Source organism: Sus scrofa, chromosome 13 (genome assembly GCF_000003025.6).
Source record: "Sus scrofa isolate TJ Tabasco breed Duroc chromosome 13, Sscrofa11.1, whole genome shotgun sequence".
Classification (NCBI taxonomy): Eukaryota; Metazoa; Chordata; class Mammalia; order Artiodactyla; family Suidae; genus Sus; species Sus scrofa.
Window position 1 is genome coordinate 115,482,281 of NC_010455.5, and position 19,948 is coordinate 115,502,228.

The window sequence follows — 19,948 nt, forward strand, 5'->3', positions numbered from 1 at the left end:
GCAAAAAAGCGTGAGGATTAAAAAAATAAAATCCAGAATCTTAAGTTTCATAACAACACATAAATAAACACAAGACATGACTTCTAACTGGACTACGTTGTTCACCAGGACTGTGGTGAAATATTAAGAAGATAAAACTAAGCATTTTCACTTCACTCTAAATGTTGACTAGATTTTTTTTCCGTCCTTGTCAACAGTGGCAGCATCGAAATTCAAACAGTTAAATGTGGCTATAGTACAACTAAACTCTGAAGGCCTAATTCAAAAAGAAGCTTCTTCCACATCAAGAGTGAAAGAGGACTGTCACTACTCTCATTTTAGCATGAGCCCTCAAAGAAACAATCCATTTTATCATAAAGATAGTATAATATAAAAGTTAAGAATTCTGTGAAATACTTTAAGGAAAATGGGCCTTTCCTTCAAGAAACTTAACATGTAGTTTAGACAATGTGACGTATACTTAATAAATAATTACAGAATCTGTGCATTCATTAAACGCAATGAATCTCAGAGAAGAAATATCCTGAGTCAGGATGTTCAGAAAAACTTCATGAAAGAAGTAGGATAGAAACTAGGCTATAAAATGGACAAAGGGAAGGAACAGCATGTGCAAAAGCAGAGGAGTAATGAGTGTGGCAAAACTACAGTATTTGATAGGCAGGCAAGAATCCCAGTTGGAGAAGAGTGGGAAATAAAGTTGAATAGGTATTATGGAGCCTTAAAAGCCAGATTTAAAGCATAATAGCTACATCCAGTTGGGAAAGGGAAGCCATTATGGGTTCTCAGACAGGGGAACTAACATGATGAAACCAATATTTTAAATAAATTATACTGTTACTAGTTAGAGAAGAAAGGATGCTCAGGGCAATCTACTAGAAAGTAATGCAATAACCCAGAAAACTCAAACGAGTCCTTAATGCCTTCCTTCACTCACTGGGAAAAGACTGCTAGTTAAGAACACTGGCCTAGAAGGCAGACACACTAGGCCTAAATCCATCCCTACACCCCTTACTATCTGAGCTTTGGTTTCCTCATCATTCATCAGAATACCAGATAATCGGACTGCCACAAGTACTCAATCATGGGCCTGACACAGTGAACTCTAGTAGTAGTTAACATTACTGCTGAATTAAGAATGGTAAAAAAAAAAAAAAAAAAGGGAAGGAAAAATAAGACAAGGCTCACAGATATCTGAGGAACAGAAAGAACCTCCAAGCAAAACTGTCTTGACAGCAGCTGAAAATATAGAACAAGAACACAGATGAAAGGATGAGGAAGGAGAAAACAATAACCTACTTAATCACTCCAATTTAAAAAGCAAATCCTAAGTACTGCCAGACCCAGCCTAGAAAAATAAAATCTCTTTATTTAAAGAGTTCGAAAATGTTTCAAATGGTTCAGATTTTAAAAGTCCAAGCTCAAGTGACAGAATAGCAACAAAGGCACAGAAAAGACCCACTACTGTACTTACACCAACTTGGTAATGTTCCCACTTAGTATTAAAATCCAATCTAATGTTTCAAGTAAGCCTTCAATCACCACTTCAAAAGTAAATAAATTATGCTGATCATGTATCAACTATTTTGCCTAAGAATTCAGGAAATAAAACTGCCAAATACCTTCTTTGACACTATGCCCCTACTTAAATAACAAACAAAATGTAATACAAAAAAGCAAATTTCAACCCAATTTATCAACATTCCAAACTTACATTTCCATGATGCTTGTTTGTCAGCTTCTGTTCTCAGCAATTTACATACACAGTTCTCTTATTCCTCTCAACTCTAGAAGTTGACTGTCCCTTTACACAGAGCAGGAAACTGAGACACAGCGGGTGTTACTCCCCTTGAGTGACAAAACTAGTAAGGGACAGAGCCCAAGTTTGAAACCAAGCAGTTCTCTTCAAGAACCCCTGACAGAATCGATACGCTGCACAAGAAGACTTTTATGAGTTTTCTCCTACAAGTTTTCAGGAACTTTTATTTGCTTTTCCTTAATTGTACGTATGGAACCACATCTTATTTCTGCTGACAGTATGTGGAAAGGCTACAGCACTGCTGTCAATCTTAATGTAGGAAATACAGCAGTTGACCAGAAGATTGCATCTTATTAAGCAGTTCTAGAGTTAAGCCAATGCCATTTGAGCCCCATATATAAATTTCATTTATCCATGCAATCATTTGACCCAGTTGGTAGAGACCCTAACTACAAAATTATAAATTTGAATAAAAAACACTAGTTTTTGCAAGGATAACTGTAGACAAGACTGACAAAACAGCTGAGAAATTTTGGCCCAGTTCAGTCATCTAAAAACATGGACTACGGCTCAGACACACCTAGGTTTGAATCCTAGTGCTCCTTTGATCATTTTGTGGCCTTGGACAAATGAATTAACTTACCTGCACCTTGCTGTTTCAATAATCCACAAAAAGAGCCCAATACTACCCACTTCATAGGATTAGCCTGAGGTAAAAATGACATAGAAAGCACCTCACACCTTTCTTACAGCTGAGCTGAAGCAGAATCCTTTCCTTGGACTCTGTTAACATGGCAATTAATTGTACTCTTAGGGAGTCCATTTCCAGAGGCAGTGAATAGCAAACCTCTCCAGCATGACCTCCTTCACAGGTTGTTCTGTTCTGTTCTCTTTTTTAACTTCAAGTATCTGTTGGTGATAGAGCAGGAGATAGGGCCATGGTGGTCTCCAAATCAGTGAACTACCATTTCTCTACTACACAGCACCCCCCCCCCGGGGGGGGGGTCCTTAGCCCTTCAATACTATGTATATTTATAACTGTCTCAATGTTAGCTGCTTTCTTCTTTTGCATTTCATTGACTTATACTTTAAATGTCATTTATGAAATGAGTCAAATTCTATGTACTAGAAAAATACAAAGTCCCAGACAGTGCCAATATTTTTGCCGTCCTCTCCTCTGACTTCCTTACTAGTCACATTCTTCTCAATTCTTTTTATATAAATAACACAGAAACTGAACAAACCCAACAAATTATTTATACTAACTTCATCAAAATGCATCAAGTCAAAAATTCTTTGTAGTAATAATTGCTGGAGTAAATTGGAGGAGGAGTCCTGTCAGCTACTTATTTGATAAAGTGGTACTTATATTTCACTGCCATATAAAAACCGATTATTCATTCAACAGGTTGCCATTCAAAAGGTCCATCAGTCATATTTCTATTTACCAGTAACCCCTGTGTGTTAAGCTTCTACCCCATCTGCTTGATAGGCCCCCAGTACAGAGGAAGCAGTGATCTCTTGGTAGGAATGTATCACAGTAATCATGACAAATCTTAATTTGATATTGAGATGTTGAGAATACGTAAAAGTTATTAAATATTTAACACTTCTTTGAAGCAACCAATTAAAAAATACAACCTTCAAAAGGGGCCATTCCATTTACCAAGGGTGTCTCCCATATTAATAACCAAAGTTGATATATGCTGGAAGAAAAATCATAAACTGGTGATGAGCTATGAAACAATTTTTATGCCATTAGTAAGTCCCTTAATTAAGTTCCTTAACAATAAAAAAAAAAAAAAACTTTTTTCAATGTGCATACTATTTTCATCCCCCACACAGCTTAGTATTTTGTCCTCTAGGTCTGATTTTAACTACTCAAATGGCAAAAAATAGTAATTATCTATGTATGGACTTAATGGTTATGATTACATATATCACACAGTACATGACAGCAGAAATGGACAAAACATCATATTCCAAAGAAGCAGAAAAACCTGATTTAAGAGCAAAAAGTATAAACAGGAATCACGAGCCTAACCACTCTCAGGCCTATTCTCCTTCTGCTGCCCCTCCTCCACAGGTAAATGCTAACTATTTCTAGAACGTGCTCAATGATAATTTCCGAAACTTGCTTGCCATGAACTCCCACGATACAACCCTACACACTGTTTTCATGGAGACAAAGCTGCCCTATTTCCCTAGACTATAAACTTGTTATAAATGGTGAGAACATACAGTCCCAGTAAGTCAAGATTACAAAAATACACCAAGCAACATGGATCTTATTTAACAAAAATGAAAATAAACCACATTGGGAAAACAAAAAAGTCACCCATTGTACTTCCAATGTGTAACCAAGATATATATTACAATTTCTTTAGGTAAGTAAATGAAAACACCACCAGGGCCTTATATCCGATAAAGGAGTCTTTAAGAAAAACGGGGGAAGGGGGGGTGATTATATGGGGGAGGGGAAATCAAACCATTCCGACTAAAAATAACCCATCATTTCACCCACCATATTTTATTAACAAGCTTGTTTAGATTAGCATAAGGGTCTTGTTTGGAAAACAAGAAAGCCAATAGTCAACTTCCCTCAGTCAACTGTAAAATCACATATGTACTAAAACTCTTCACCTTGGTGCCTGCACAGTACACGGTTTTAAGTAAACTCCGGACACTGAGAAAGAGCAAGTTTTAAACTAGGTTCCAACACTTTTGTAAATTTTAATCACCAAATTATTTTCGACAATGTTATTAGATAACCTAAAAACGGGAGGGTTTTTTAAGAGCCATTACAACCAAAATTTCACGTGAAACACCATTTTCACAAACCTAAATTTATTCTCGGTTGCCACTGCAAAGTGATGCCTGTTTGAGCAAATTAGGAACTTCCAAAAATACTGAACACGTTAACACATGCATGGCTTCCCTTGAACTGCCATTTCAGATTAATATTTCACTTAAATAAAAGTCTGTTTCTGTTCAAAAAATGACATCGGTTGCAAAGAGGAAGTTACCAAGAAACCACCCTCACAACGTGGCCTTTACACTGTCAGAAAATAATGTGACTCTGAGCCACCCAAAACTTACCAGGAAGCTGGCAATAACTTTGCCAATTCTACACTTCTGAACCCAACTTCAAAGTGGCTCTATCAAATATCTTCTCCAGACGATAAAAAGCACTAAGTTACAAACAAACACGTCCAGGAGTGCGGCCCCGCCGCCGCGCGCCCCTCCCCCGCCCGCGCCCCCGCCCGGGACGCACGGCCCTAACAGCCACCCGCAGCCCCCCGCACGCCGGCCGGGGTCGCCGCGCCTGGGCCCGGGCCGCGCCGGGGGAGGGGAGCGGATTTCCATTGCTGCCTAAGGTTTAACAAAATAACACGCACAGTAGAGATCCCTCTCCCCTGCTAAAAATAGGCTATAAAGGAGTCGGCCTCATGATGGCTCCTTGATTCAATTTGCTGCACATTCCTTCCTGAAAGCCTCCCCCTATACAACACACACACACACACACACACACACACACACACACTCACACACAAAGGGGGTGTAAACGGATGAAGGGTGGAAGATGGGGAGAAGGCCGAGGTGCACATTTTCGGGGACAACAGCATAATAAGGGTGAGGATCCCCCGGGACCAGGAAAGGGTAGGGGGTGGGCAGGCACGTGAGCATTTCAAAGAAGCCTGAGAGAGCTAAAAGGGGGGATGGGGCACCCTAAATGCCTTTCCTTTCTCTCCCTCCCCCACCAAACCCCCAGCTCCCCGAAGGGCCAAGTTGAAAATGCACGTTCCACTTGAGCCCATCCCCCCGCCGGCCGGCGCCCCCGAACTACCTCCGCCCGCGCCCCCCGCCCCGGCCCGCAGCCCCCACCCCGGGGTCCGGCCCCCGGCGCTTACCTGGAAACGGTGGCCTCCGACGCGCTCCCCCCTCCCGGGAATGGAGGCACAAGGAAATTCCCCTCGTCGCCGCCGCCGCCGCCTCCAACCACCCCCAAAATAACCCCTCCGGGGGGTGAGAGGCAATTATAACCCCGGCAAGCGGAGGGCGCGGGGGATGGGCGCCGGGCGGGCGGGGGCGGGGAGCGCGGCGCGGGTCCCCAGGTGGCGAGCGGAGGTGCTCCCGCCGCGGGGGGAGGGGCGGGGGCGCACGCGGCCGGCGGCGGGGGGAGGCGGCGCGCGGGGGAAGGGCGCGAGCGGGGAGAGGAATTGAGGCAGAAGGTAAAAGCTGTTACTAAGGGAAAGAGCCAAACGGTTCGGAGCAGCCAACGGCTCAGACACTCAACACTGGGGAGAGAGGAATGGGGACCAGCCAGGCACAAATGAGCTCGCGAGGCCCGCGGCGGCGGCGGCGGCGGCGGCGGCGGCGGCCGCGCAGCAAAACAAACCCGAGCGGCCTGCGCCGGGCGGGCGCGCGGGGAGGGGCCGGCGGGGGAGGGGCGCCGCGGACGCGGGGAGGCGGTGGCGGCGCGGCTAGGGGGGCCTCTGCTGGCCCCGCTCCTCTCCCCGCCCGCCCGGGGCGGTGGCGCTGGGGGGGCTGGGCGGGTTCGGCGCAGCCTTTTAAAAAGAAAGAAAGACCCGCAGGCGCCCCGAGGCGCCACCGGGCCCGGACCGCCCCGCCCCCACCGCGGCGCGCGGCCGGGTGCGGAGAGGCCTGGGTGTTGGCCGCGCGGCTCAAGGCCCTGTGGGGGCGGGGATGCTCGCGCCGTCGCGAGGGGGGCATTGCTGGTAAACTTTCCTGGGTAGGCCGGCGTGGCCCCCGGGCACCCGGACGGCGCGGTGCGGCAGGTGGGCCATAACGCACGCAGGGAGCGTGTGCGGAGAGTACGGCGCAGGCATCATATGGACATGTGTTTGTGAGAAGATCTGCACGCACCTTTGTGTGCATAAATACATATGTTTCTCGGAAGCGTACCTGGAAAGGTGCTTTATCTGTAATAAGCGATTCTCAAAATGTAATCCAGAGCACAGGAACTGTACAGAAAACACGCACACAAGAAAAGGGTTTTGATACTAAACACAAAGCTGTAATTGAAGTGTTTATGCCCAAATGTACAGTGAATTAAACATATGGTGGTATTTATCGTCTGGTGGGTCTGTTTGAAAGGTTTGGTCGATCAATTCGCTTTTCACAAAAATAAAATAATGTAACTAAATGTTTACTAAATACATACTTCTAAGGCAGCATCGGCAGTACAAGTTTATCCACTTTGTGTACTTTTGCATGTGTGTAGCATATCAAGGCGGTTTATACAGTGTAACTTAGATGAGTGATGATGTGACAATATGAGAAAGGGAATGCAAGGGGTTATTTAAAAAAAGGGAAGCAAGCCACATTTTTTTTTTTAAACAAATGCGTTTATCTTTCTAAAGTCCTCAAAATCAGGGCTTGGGGTCTTCTAAGACCTTTGTATGAGCCTAGTGTATAACAAGCAGCTTACTCTTAAGATTAGGCCTAGAAGAAACCTTTTTATTGTTACTTTCGGTTATTCCTGTCTTTAAAGTAAAATAACATTTTCACAGCCTTTTTAGGTGAGGTGTTCTGTTTTCGTACTTTAATCACAATATTTGGAAATTGGTGTAGTCATTATTTTAAAGCAATAGTCTTTTTCTCTCAGTATCAGAGACCTAAATTTTCATACTTAAAAAAAAAGTTCATTCCAAGTAACTTTTACACATCTGGACTCTGGGTGGCCTAATAAGCTCAGTGATGAGACAGGTGTTTTTTTTTTGAGCAAAGTCAAAGGCTCCTGCCCCTGATGAGCCCTTTTTTTTTTTTTTTTTTTTTTTTTTTTTTTTTTTTTTTTTTTTTTTTTTTTTGATGAGCCCTTGAAAGAGGGTGGGGAGAAGCCAGAGGCCCTTTCAAGCCATGTATTGGGATGGTGGGGTGGCAAGGAAAATCATCAGAGGAAAGGGAGTGAGATTGGAAACCTCCTCCCAAGCACCAGAAAGAGAGTTCAAAGCATCTTGGTGGTTTGTCCTTAGAGCTGTTTTCATATTTGAAAGAGGGAATGTCAGATTAAACAATGTCACCTGATGGGAATTTAGATAACTGCAGGTTTCCAAAACACTGTTGAGTGTTCAGGGAAACAGCACAAAGAGGGTGAGTCTTACCTTTCAGTAAGATTCTAAAGCTCAGGCTTATTTACTGCAGAACTAGCACCTTTTCAAAGACTTTCCAGAACCAATAAAACATTGTATCTTCCTTCAATATATTTAAGCACTGATTAATTACATATGTAAGTCACTAAGCATAATCCTCTTCAATTAGTAAGCTATCTCAGTAAAACTAAGGTTCATTATCTGAGCCACACAATGAAACAAATGTATTGGCTTAGCTCATTTTTAAAGATTAACACTGTGTCACCATGGTGGGTCCTGTCCAGGCAGCAAACACTATAAAATCAAACCACTCATCCAGGGTGTGAGGATTTACCAACTACACTGATTCTTAATATGGTAATCTCCAAATCTGGGGCCCCAGACTTAGTTTCCCTCAAAATGACCTTATTCCTTCCCTTCCCAAAGGAGAGCCCATCCTCTCTCCAGTTCATAGGGCCCAGGGCTTCTAGTCTGAAATTCTTATACCCTACTCCATGCTGCCTTCTTTCATAACAGAAATTCCTAAATTGTTATTATCGCAATTATAATAATAATGCATGAATTTGTTTACCTCCTTGTAATTTATAAGGTATTTCTGTGCATAAATGACTTGATTTGCATATCATGATAAGAGTCATCAGGAGTTCCCATGGTGGCTCAGTGGTTAACGAATCCAACTAGGAACCATGAGCTTGCAGGTTCAATCCCTGGCCTTGCTCAGTGGGTTAAGGATCCAGCGTTGTGGTGAGCTGTGGTATAGATCGCAGATGTGGTTCTGGCGTAGGCTGGCTGCTACAGCTCCGATTGGACCCCTAGCCTGGGAACCTCCATTTGCCACGGGTGAGGCCCTAGAAAAGACAAAAAGACCAAAAAAAGAAAAAAAAAAAAGTCATCAAAAGTGGGCACCTGTGCCATAAACTTCTTCCAGTAAAGTACAGCAAAGGAGTTTTAAAGAAGGCCATATTTTGATCACTTCCATTTCTATATTCCAGAACCTATCCGACCTTGTGGCTTCAACATGAAATACTCAGATAAATGAGCTGCCATACAAAGGTCACATGTATCGTTACCCTACCCTCTAGTCATACAGTATACCAGATCAGAGGTCTCACCAAAATGCGAGCAATAGTTAGACACAAGAATGAGGTAAGGACAAAGAAGTAACTATTGTTACTAGTTTGTAGTACTTTGTCCTAATCTAAAAGCTGTCCTTATTCTTTGAATATAAAACATTTGAATATAAATGTTTCTAGAAAGGAGAAATTACTCTCTTACTGAAAAATTTTAAAGCAAAGAGGCACATCATTAAGAAATTTCTCTTCAACTTTCTAGCTAATTACTCAACAAAAACTTCATATCAGTAACTGTTAGCAGAATTTATATGTGTATTATAAAATGACTAAACAAATCTTAACTTGTTTTAAATATTTCAGCAATATTACACTTGGGGGTGTGGTATGGCAAGATAGCCTACACCTTTACAACTTTCATCATTCAGGAAATAGGACATTTTTAAATTAAGGTGGTTTAATTCCAGACCAACAGGATCTTATTACTGTATTTTTAAAGCCACCATGTTTTAAGATGTTTACATTAGCTGATCTATGTAATTAAAATATTCAAAACAAATGTAATAGCATGAAAAATATATTTTGATACCAAAAATATTATCCTGGCACCGTAACTCTTTTTTGTATTCTTACTCACCCAGGAATTCAGTGGCTTTATGTCTGCAGCATTTACCCCCAAGCATCTTGCTAGTACCCTGTGATATGTTTCTGTTTCATTTTGACTTAATTTGTGCAATTCTTTGTCTGTAGTTTTTCCAGCTATCAGTTTTTGCCATCCACACAGATGCACATCTTAGCCACACATCTCCAGAGCTCAGCACACAAGCTCCTTTTCTCCATCTGTGCTTAGCATGTGATGTGTGACCTTTCCTCATAAGTGTGAACCTTGCCACAGTTTTCCATGACTCTGTGACCTGATTTCATTACAACAATGAACTTTACTTGTGAGTCTTCATTTAAATTACAAAAGCAACACACAACCATCTTACAAGTATTATGCCTCTCAGATAATGAAAATAGCAGGTTGTATCCTGCCTTTGTGATTAGTCAGAATAGAAAACCAACCACACACAGAGCACATTGCTGTACCAATCACTTACTTATACTGATCAGCCATGTGCTTCCTCAGAGCAGTGTTCAAGGCTTCGCACTATGTTGATGATTTTGCTATTCATTCATTCAACAAACATTTATTGAAAGCTTAGTGTGCCAGGCACCATTCAAGAAGCTGTTTAAAGGAGTTCCCATCATGGCTCAGCAGTAATGAACCCAATTAGTACCCCTGAGGATGTGAGTTCAATCCCTGGCGCTCAGTGGATTAAGGATCCCACGTTGCCATGAGCAGCGGTAAGCTGTGATATAGGCCACAGACACAGCTTGGATCCCCTGCTGCTGTGGCTGTGATGTAGGCAGGCAGCTGCCCCTCTGATTGGACCCCTAGACTGGGAACTTCCATATGCCATGGATGTGGCCATAAAAAGACAAAAAGAAAAAAAAAAGAAGCTGTATACAGTAAACCAAATCAAGCCCCTACTCTCACAGAATCTACATTCCAGGTCAATCCTTAAATGTATTGTCCCTGGGGGTTGGGAGGGCAGATGGACTTTCAAAAAATATGTATGTATTAGGCTAAAGTTTGATTTCTGAAAAGAAGACAATATTTAAAAAAAAAAAAAAAAAGCCTTAAACAATGTAAAAGTTATTCTCTTACATGGCCATTCAAATTTGTAAGCATTCCAGAACTGATAAGGGATCAAGGACACAGATTGTTCTAGCAGCTCAATGCGTAACTTATACATGGTGGTCTAAGATGCTTTTCTAGCTCCTGCCATCACATTCAGGTTCCAGCCACTGGGCCAGAAAGGAGGTGAAATAGAGGACTTAGGTCTTCTCTTTCAGGACTTGAACTGGTAGTTTACTTAACACTTCCACTCATATTCAATTGGCCAGAATTTGGGCATATGACCATACCAAGCTGCTAGCAAGTCAGGTAAATGACAGGTGCCAAGCTTAAGTGAAATAAGGTGGGGAGAGTTTGGGCATGTATATTATTTTAAATAGGGCTTTTAGAAGAGGCTGCTCAGCTAAAGTGACCCACAGCAGGAAAATGAAGTGGCAGGATGAATGGGCAAATTTTGGAAGAAGGAATATTTCAAGCAGAGGGAATATCAAGTATAAAAGAACTGAGACCAATACAAGGGTGCTATATTCTAGAAATAAAAGTTGACGGGCACAAAGCCAGCCAAGGAATGGCAGAAGAGGGATCCAGGGGCTGTGAAGGCCTTTTTCTTCTAATGAGATGGAAAGCCATTGGAAGGCTTTGAGTGGAGAAGTGATTTGACCCGACTTCTGTTTTATTATGCAAAGTATCAAGTGCAATAGTGCAACAGTGGTAAGGAGACAACTAGTCAGGGGCTAGTGCAGAAATCCCAAAGAGAGGATGGCAGCATGAGGGATGGTGGCAGGAGCTGGTTAACAGAAGCTATACTCTGTGTACATTTTTTTTCTTTGTTAAGGCTGTACCTGCATATATGGAAGTTCCCGGGGCTAGGGGTCAAGTCAGAGCTATAGCTGCTGGCCTATGCCATAGCCACAGCAACACCAGACCTGAGCCACACCTGTGACCTGCGCTGCAGCTTGGAGCAATGACAGATCCTTAACCCACTGATGGAGGCCTGTATCCTTATGGACACTCTGCTGGATTCTTAACCCACTGAGCCACAATGAGAACTCCACTCTGTGTACATTTTATGTAAGGATTGGGAAATATATTTCTGGCATGTGAGAGAAACAGAAGTCAAAGATGATTCTAAGATTTTAAACCAAACAAGTGGAAGAATGGAATGGCCATTTATTGAAATGGGAAAGTTTGAGAGAGGAGAACGTTTATGAGAGAAAAATTAAGAGTTTTGTTTTAGGGTTTGATGTGACTATCCGACATTCACATGAAGATGTCAAATAGGAAACCCAATATACAAATCTTGTGTTCAGAGAAGGTATCAGACCTGATATAATGTTGGGTCTCATTAGTTAAGTAAGGATATTTGAAATCATAGGTCTGGATACAATTGGCTGGAGAGTGAGCGTAGATAAAGAAGAGTTCTCTATTACCTTCTACTGTCTCCTGTCTCAGATGTCCTCCCTGCTCTTGATGGGCTCAGGGAAGTCCAAATAAATTTTGTGATAGGTGGATATCAGGTAACATTCTATCTGTACAAGGACATGATGGAGGTAACCACAGATCATATTAATGGCTACCATTTACTGAAGGTCATTGCTTGTTACCAAGCACTCTTGTCTTTGCTATCCCTAATTTTCTCAAAACTTGGAGAGGTAAATAATATTGCTATCTCAGTTTGACTCATGAGTTAACTAAAGTATCAAGCCTAAATTGCTGCTTTAAGTTCATTTGGAAAATGGCAAAATGAGAATTTGCACTCAAGGTGTCTGATTGCTGTGTCTGCTTTTCCACTGAGTGAAACTGAGCAGGTCAAGGTGAGAAAGTGCAAGTGTTTGCTGCAAAGTCCTTTCATGAATGGAGAAGAGAGAAATGCAAAGTGGAAAAAAGGGGCAACTGCTTGAGAGAAGGAACCACATCTTAATAACATTTATACGACCCACATTTTCTAGATCAGAATCTTGAAAAATGTTATTGAATGCAGTGGTTACAATCAAGCAACTGGATTCACTGGGCTGCACTTCTTTGATGCTAGCAGTGCATCCACACAAGGAAGAGAGGATTACACAAGGAAGACCTTTGTCCCACTCTCCCTACCACTCACTGTCACCTCCCCTTCCCCCTACATGGCAATCAGGGTGTGGAGTATTCTTGAAGACAGGTTTTGTGGGCAAAAAAAGCAATATACAGTAATTCATTCAGTTTCAGTTATTACAAATTTGAAAACCTAGTTTTCCTTTAAGCTTTCAATTTCGAGTTCTATATATGTCTCTCTTTAAGTGAATGTTTACAATTTTGTTAATTAAATTCCTATGAATTATTAAACTGCATTTCTACATTTAATGTATTCAATCTTCTTTTTAAAATACTTCACTGCTCAACAAACAAAAGAATCACAAGTAATGCTCATAAATATGATTACAAAATATGATGAATCTTAAGTTCTTTCGATTATTACAAAAATACAAATTTAATAAAATTCTCATATCTTTTTCACTTGAAATCAGAAATCTAAGTCAATTACACAGCTCATGTAGGTGGTTTAAATTGGCATCACAAGGGAAGTTCCCATCATGGCTCAGCTGTAACAAACCCACTAGTATCCGTGAGGACTTGGGTCAATCTCTGGCCGCCCTCGGTAGGTTAAGGATCCAGCATTTCTGTGGGCTGTGGTGTAGGTCACATGTGCAGCTTGGATCCCACGTTGCTGTGGCTGAGGTATAGCTGGCAGCTGCAGCTCCAGTTTGACCCCCTAGCCTAGGAACTTCCATACACCCTAAAAAGACAAAAAAAAAAAAAAAAAAATTGGCATCACAAGGATAACCTGTTAGGCATTCTAAAATGTCAAATTATCTTAAACATTACAAATGTTTAAAATACCAAACGCAAATATGCATGAATTACTTCTAAGCATAGAATTAAAATGATAAATAGTATTTTGAGTTTACTTTAGCAAACTTAAAAAGTTTACTTTGGAAGAGCTTCTAGTAAGTATTGAAATACTTATTTATCTCTTTATGCTTTACTGAGGCTAAAAGAAACATGCTTTAAATAAACAATCTACTGGCCTAGATGAATTGGGATCAGTTGCTAATCGTCCTGAGAGGTTCTGGCTGGAGATGGAGACATCAGGGCAGTACTTCTCACAGCTGAGAAGAAATACTAACACCCCCCCCCCGTTAATGCCAACCAATGGGAACCCCAAATTCTTACCTTCAAATGGATGGTATTCTTGCTGCCACAGTTCCTATTCACACATTCTGGCTGCACCTACTTCTTTCAAGTGATATGTATTTGTACCCCTACAGCTAGATTTGCTGACACACATAGCTAGATTTAATCCATTTATAAACTACTTCATTTTATTCTGAATTGCTTTTATTTTTTTCTTCTCTGATGGGACTGCAATTCTTATAGAAATTAATTGTGCACATTCTCATGTCCGTGGTTGGCTCTGTAGTTCAGACCAAACACATATACACACACACACATTATAGCCACTAGAAAATGAGCAGGCTTCACTTTATGAGAAGAATACACCAAATACCCTTATTGGCAAGGTTTCTCAAACTGTGTTCCACTCATTATGAGCACAGAGTCTGTGTTTTGGGGAGTAAAATGTTCAATATCAAAGACGTTTGGGAAACTTCACACTTTCTAGAGATTTGCAATATTTGTTATCATATTAAAGACTGAGAGACCTTGTAGCATGCAAATCTTATCAACCTGTTGAATCCCTTTTATAAAAGCATACTTTTCAAAATCTTGCAAAGTTAGCATTCTGTGGGATGTATTTGGTAAACTGTATTCAAATTTGATAAAATGTTTTTAGTCCTTGCTCTTTTATTTTTTACTTTTTTTTGGAGAGCAACGGTTAGATATACAACTAAATGGGCATCCTAATAGTTCCTTTCCCCTAAACTGAGCCCACCCAGCCACAAACAGAACTGAACAATCGCAGCCCTTTCCCACAGGGGAAACTGCTCATCCAGGGGCAAAGGGTAAGAGAAACTGTGTGTCCTTCGGCAAGGCCCCTCCAAAAAGAGAAGGGAAGTCACTGAGCACCTTGTGCTCACTCACTTCCTTTCCACAATCTTGAGAGTCACTGTACTTTGTAAAGACTCAGAGACCTCATCCTGGGGCACAGGAGCTCCACCGCTTCTACGGCTTCTGATGTTGTGATCTTCCTTGAGCAACACAAAGGGAAGGCTATGCATGCCAGTACCCAGGTTATAAAAGAATCAAATACAACAAACCTGGTATCATACACATTTAGTGATAGGCAGCACAGCCACACGGCTAGTTAAGAGGCCAGATGAACTGGGTTCCAGATACAGCTCTACTCGTGTTATATGTAATCTTAGAAAAGGCTCAACTTGCTCAGAAACTCAGCTTCCTTATTGCTAAAATAGGGAGCACATTAACCACATTGCTCCAGGGTGAGTATTCAAAATATTTATCAACCACTTCTGCATGGCCACACCAGATCATCCTGCTAACTGGCAGCCTCACAGCCCATCTCCTTCACTTGGTCAACATCCATCAGTGGTGCCTGGCCTATTTCACAGGGCTGTCACATGCATCTAATTAAATAATGTTTGTGAAAGCAGACCAAGCCTCCATGCAAAAGCAACCTATTTTTAGTCATTATTATTCTGTAAAATAAATGACATAAAGAATAAGGGAGATGGGAAGCCTCTTAAACACATTTCACCTGTTTCACACTCTAGCCTCCCTGCCAGGGGCAGCCTGACTAACTTTGAGGGCAGAAGTCACTTTGAGCAATAGCAGGAGGAAGTGAAGACCCGGGCCAAGACCAGCCCATGACACAGCTTAACCTCAGAACATCAAATAGTAGTAAGAGCGAGCATTTTATTGAGTACTTACCATGTGTTAGGCCTTGTTCAAAACCATTTTACGCAGATTAACTCATTTAATCCTCACCACATCCAGATGAATGAGGAACTATTATTATCCCCTGTCCACAGATGAGGAAACCGAATCGCAGGCTGTTTAAGTGACTTGCTTGAGGTTCCCTAGCTAGTAAATGTCAGAGCTGGACTTTCATCCGGGCAAATGAGTTCATGCCCTTAACCACCACTCCAAGCAAACAGATCTAAGCCTGGCAGGGATGGGGAAGGGGGGCTGCAGCCAGAGAGCATTACGGGTCCCAAGCCTCACCTGGAGGTCCTGGGAAGCCTCTCTTAGGACCACAGGTGTCTATAACCCAAGGAGGTTTCCAGGAGCAGACCTCTCCGCTGCTTGTGTAGGGGAAGCATGACACCCTCCGTGTCCAGAAGCTCCTGGCTGGCAGAAATCCTTGTCCCCAGGCATCAATAACTGGGGCACCCCCATTCTGAGGAGGGGTAGCTCCATGCCTTAGCACAGGTGGAAGGCAGGGGAAGGGAGCAGGAGGAAAGGAAAGGAAGAAGCAGACTGCAGTCCTCCCTTCAGCAGGGAAAAGGCAGCCAGGTCAGTGGGTTTGCCTTTGGGTAGGAAGATAAGCTTTATTGAGTAAATATACCTGGAGCAGAGGGCTAGGCTGGACTTCCTTCTACTGAAGAGTCAGAGAGGAGTGAAGGCAGAGAGAAGGACCTGCAGGGCTTGAAGCTGGGGGCAAATTTGTATTGTAAAGGGCTAGATAGTAACTATTTTAGTCTTTGGGGGGCCACATTCTTGCATTTTTTATCTCCCTTTCCAGCACTTTAAAAAGGTAAAACCAATCCTAGCTCCAGGCTGCTGCTGGATCTGGTCTGCAGGTTATAGTTTGCCAACTAAAGAAACCATCAGTAAATCTCTCCATTTTACCTGGGTCTCACCCTGGAGAGGCACTATGGTGAGGAAAGGGACACAAAGTTCTCTTCTTACTCTGGTGAAGTTCGTCAAATCTGATGTATATTCCACTGAGGTACTTCAGGACTCTTTATGGCAACCCAAAGTTTTGCTCTGGGGATTTGTATGCCATGCACAGCTGTGCTCATGGGCATCTCCACAAGAATTATGTTTCATGCCACATTCCATTTAGGAACTGATGCCCAAGTCAATATTGCAAAGCAATGATACCCACTATTATCCTATTTCAGGGAAAAATAGAGTAGCAACATTTTCCTCTTTGGTACCCAAAAATGGAATGTCTCAGTGTCTTTGAGAAGAGCCTGCCTTCAGCAGGAAGAAACTGTACCTTTAAGTAAACTTGACTCTTAGCCATAATGTCTTTTTTTAAAAGCCCAGCTATGCAATAAGGAGGCTCAGCTATAAAGACAAGCAGCTTTATATATTTTGTTATTAGAAGGGTAGCTCATTGTCCTACCATCTGACCCAAATTATCTGTCTCATAGCTAGACATAAAAATCTTCTCTTCCCACTTTGAACTTGAACTGCTATTTATTAAAATTACTCTCTTTTTTTTGGCTATGCTAATTCCTGGGCCAGGGATTGAACCCATGCCACAGCAGCAACTGGAGCCACTGCAGTGACAGTGCCATATCCTTAACCTGCTGCACCACAAGGGAGCTCCTACTAAAGTTATTCTTAACTAACACAAAGGCATTGTCTTAAGGCAAGTAAGTGGGAAAAGGGGAAGGAACTTAGCATATTTATAACACTTTTTTTAAAAACTAAGAATTGACAGAAGGCATCCAAATAATCATTAGAATTTAGAGCTTCCCAATGCATTTCACATAGATGAATGTGTTAGAGAAGTTACTTACAATGGAACACAAGGCAAGGTTATTGATATGGGGCAAAGGACAAAAGAATTTTCAGTCAGAACATGAAGTTTGAGAAGAAAAAAATGAGAGAGGGAAGGGGCCAGGAGAAACATCCAAGTGAGAGGCTTTGGTGCACTGTGGCTTCGAGGCTTGAAAGGGGCCACTATCTGGGGCAGAAAGGTTTTGGAAACAATTTTCCCTATTTCTCAAATCCTGCCTAAGCCCTGCTTGAAGGGAACTCTAGGAAGCAAGGAAGCACGAATCAAATTCATTACATTTCCCCTTGCCTGGGCAGTCTACTGAGATCTTCCTGATAAAGGTTCCTGTGTTGACCAAGGCAGGCCGACTACCCTGCCTGTTGACCAAGAAACTGTAATAAGAGAACTGCCCCAAAATAAATTTTAGGAAAATGCTCTATGGATGTTAAAAATTATGAATATTTATCTACTTGGAGTGGTCTAGATAAATTAATAGTTGGAAGCTTTGAAATCAATTTTATCTTAGAGATCCCCTTAAATCCTATGAATTGGGTGTGTGTGTGTGTGGTGTGTGTGTGTGTGTGTGTGTGTGTGTGTAACTTACCAAGCAGCAGTGCCTTTCATTTGCAATTATCTCCTAGCTACTGTTTTTGTATTCTTTCTGGCTTTCCCCCAAAATGTTTGCATGAAGCAGCTTAAAAACTTCTAATGCCCAAATTTCTCCAAAGTCCCACCTGCATGTGCCCCTCTGCCCTGGGCTCTATGCTGCAGTCACACTGAGTTTTTCCAGTTCATCGCATGTGCCATGCTCCCTCCCACCACAAAGCCTTTGCTGCTGGAGTGACAGCTGCCTGGGACACCACCTCTCCCCAGGCTAATCTCCACACCCATACACTTCCAAGTTAACCCCATACTTTCACTCTTCCTTCTGGTCTCAATTCAAGCATCACTTCCTTCGGAAGACTTTCCTGACCCCTGGAAAAGAACAAATGTCCCTATTATTCATATGGTCCCTTTCTAACAGGACTCTGCTCCTCCACAGTGCTTATTGCAGTGGCCATTTTATATGCATTTGTCTAATTATTTGCTTTATAGTCTCTCTTATCCACTAGACCATGAACTTCTTGCTGGGAAAGATTATGCTTGTTTTATTTACTAATGTACGAGGCACAGAGTAAGCACTCAAGGTGAGAGATCATTATTATATACATCTGGAAGAGTAGATCAACTTTTCATTTGAAGGCTTTTACAGCACTGTATACAAGTTTACCACTTACAAAACTGACCAAAAATTCCCGCTCCAAAGTAATCAATGTATAAGCATGATGCCAACTACTCCATCTGATAAATCAGTAGGACATGAGAAACAATGCTATTAGATAAACAGCATATTGTTCTGAAGGGTCAATTTGTTCATGGGGTAGTGAGATAGTTATAACAAAGAGATTTATGGAGTTTTCAGAAAGAAATTTTAAAGACCTTTTGAGCTGTAGGCAGAGCATGTAGGGCCCCTCCTGAGACTTCCTGACCTCCATTTCTTACCTTAGTGAGCCTGCAGGGGCACGAGTTCTACCATTAAGAGTAGCATGGTGAGAATTTTGAGAAGTGCTTAAAAAAAGATTACAAAACACGTGCTAAATATGAAAAAAGGATACCTTTTTCTCTAATCTTTTAAAAATGAGATCAGAATAATAGGAATATGTAAGATCTATGCCTACAACCTTGCAATTTCTAAAGGTTAGATCAGTATATGGTAAACCACTGTTTTATAAAGTATATAATCTCATATCTCTATATCTGTATATAGATATATTCCTGATTTATAGAGGAAATATTTGAGCTAATAGAGTGTTACAGAAATCCTAGTATTGTCTTAGATCAGGCTTGTGTTTGATAAACATGTTAAATGCCCCAGATTGATTTAATGTAAAACAGGTACATAATAACACACAAGCAAAAGTGTACAAAAGGCCCTTTATAACCAAAATGTTTAATAAATAATATTTCATTATTTTTACAGATATATGCCAAAGAAACTGGAAAGTGCCAAGAAAAGCAGAAATGGTATTTAGGGCTTTGGCCAGCTTTGGCCCTGAATTCAAATTTTTGACCTGAAAGTTTCCTCAAGATTTGTGCTTTGAAGATGATGATCTAGAACAGATGTTGCAATGAACACACACACACACACCCCAAAATAATTCTTTTTTTTTTTTTGTCTTTTTAGGGTCACACCTGTAGCTTATGGAAGTTCCTAGGCTAGGGGACAAATCGGAGCTGTAGCTACTGGCCTACACCACAGCCACAGCCAACACCAGATCAGAGAGACATCTGCAAACTACACCACAGCTCAGGGCAATTCTGGATCCTTAATCCACTGAGTAAGGCCAGGGATCAAACCTGCGTACTTATGGTTACTAGTCAGGTTTGTTTCTGCTGAGCCATAATGGGAACTCCCATGAATTTAAGGATTAGGGATTCTTATATGTGAAGATTATTTCCTTTAACCGTGGTCCTATGATTTAGCTTTCATAAAATAAATAATTTACAATTTGAGCAAACTAACATCAGCTTCTTTTAGGGCTGCAGAAAATGGCTTGTGGGGGCTAATAAGAAATAGGGGCTGGAGTTCCTGTCATGGTGCAG

At 41.7% G+C, this 19,948-nt stretch overlaps 1 protein-coding gene and 1 long non-coding RNA gene across 18 annotated transcripts in view; one reads left to right on the plus strand and one right to left on the minus strand.

Annotated features, from left to right (window-relative positions):
- Positions 1-5,948, minus strand: part of TBL1XR1 (transducin beta like 1 X-linked receptor 1) — a 175,785-nt gene extending 169,837 nt beyond the window's left edge. For 6 of the 16 annotated variants that reach the window (XM_021071207.1, XM_021071210.1, XM_021071199.1 and 3 more), the window contains exon 1: positions 4,856-5,017. The gene's annotated coding sequence lies outside the window, so the exon portion shown is untranslated. Of the gene's footprint in view, positions 1-1,711; positions 4,836-4,855; positions 5,018-5,667 lie in introns of those variants that run through there. The other 10 variants (XM_021071211.1, XM_021071201.1, XM_021071196.1 and 7 more) reach the window with 9 other exon arrangements.
- LOC106505748 overlaps positions 5,282-19,948 on the plus strand; it is an 842,810-nt gene continuing 828,143 nt past the window's right edge. The window contains exon 1 of one of the 2 annotated variants that reach the window (XR_002338112.1): positions 5,282-5,389. This is a non-coding gene — a long non-coding RNA (uncharacterized LOC106505748). The remainder of the gene's footprint in view (positions 5,390-19,948) is intronic. The other variant, XR_002338115.1, reaches the window with a different exon arrangement.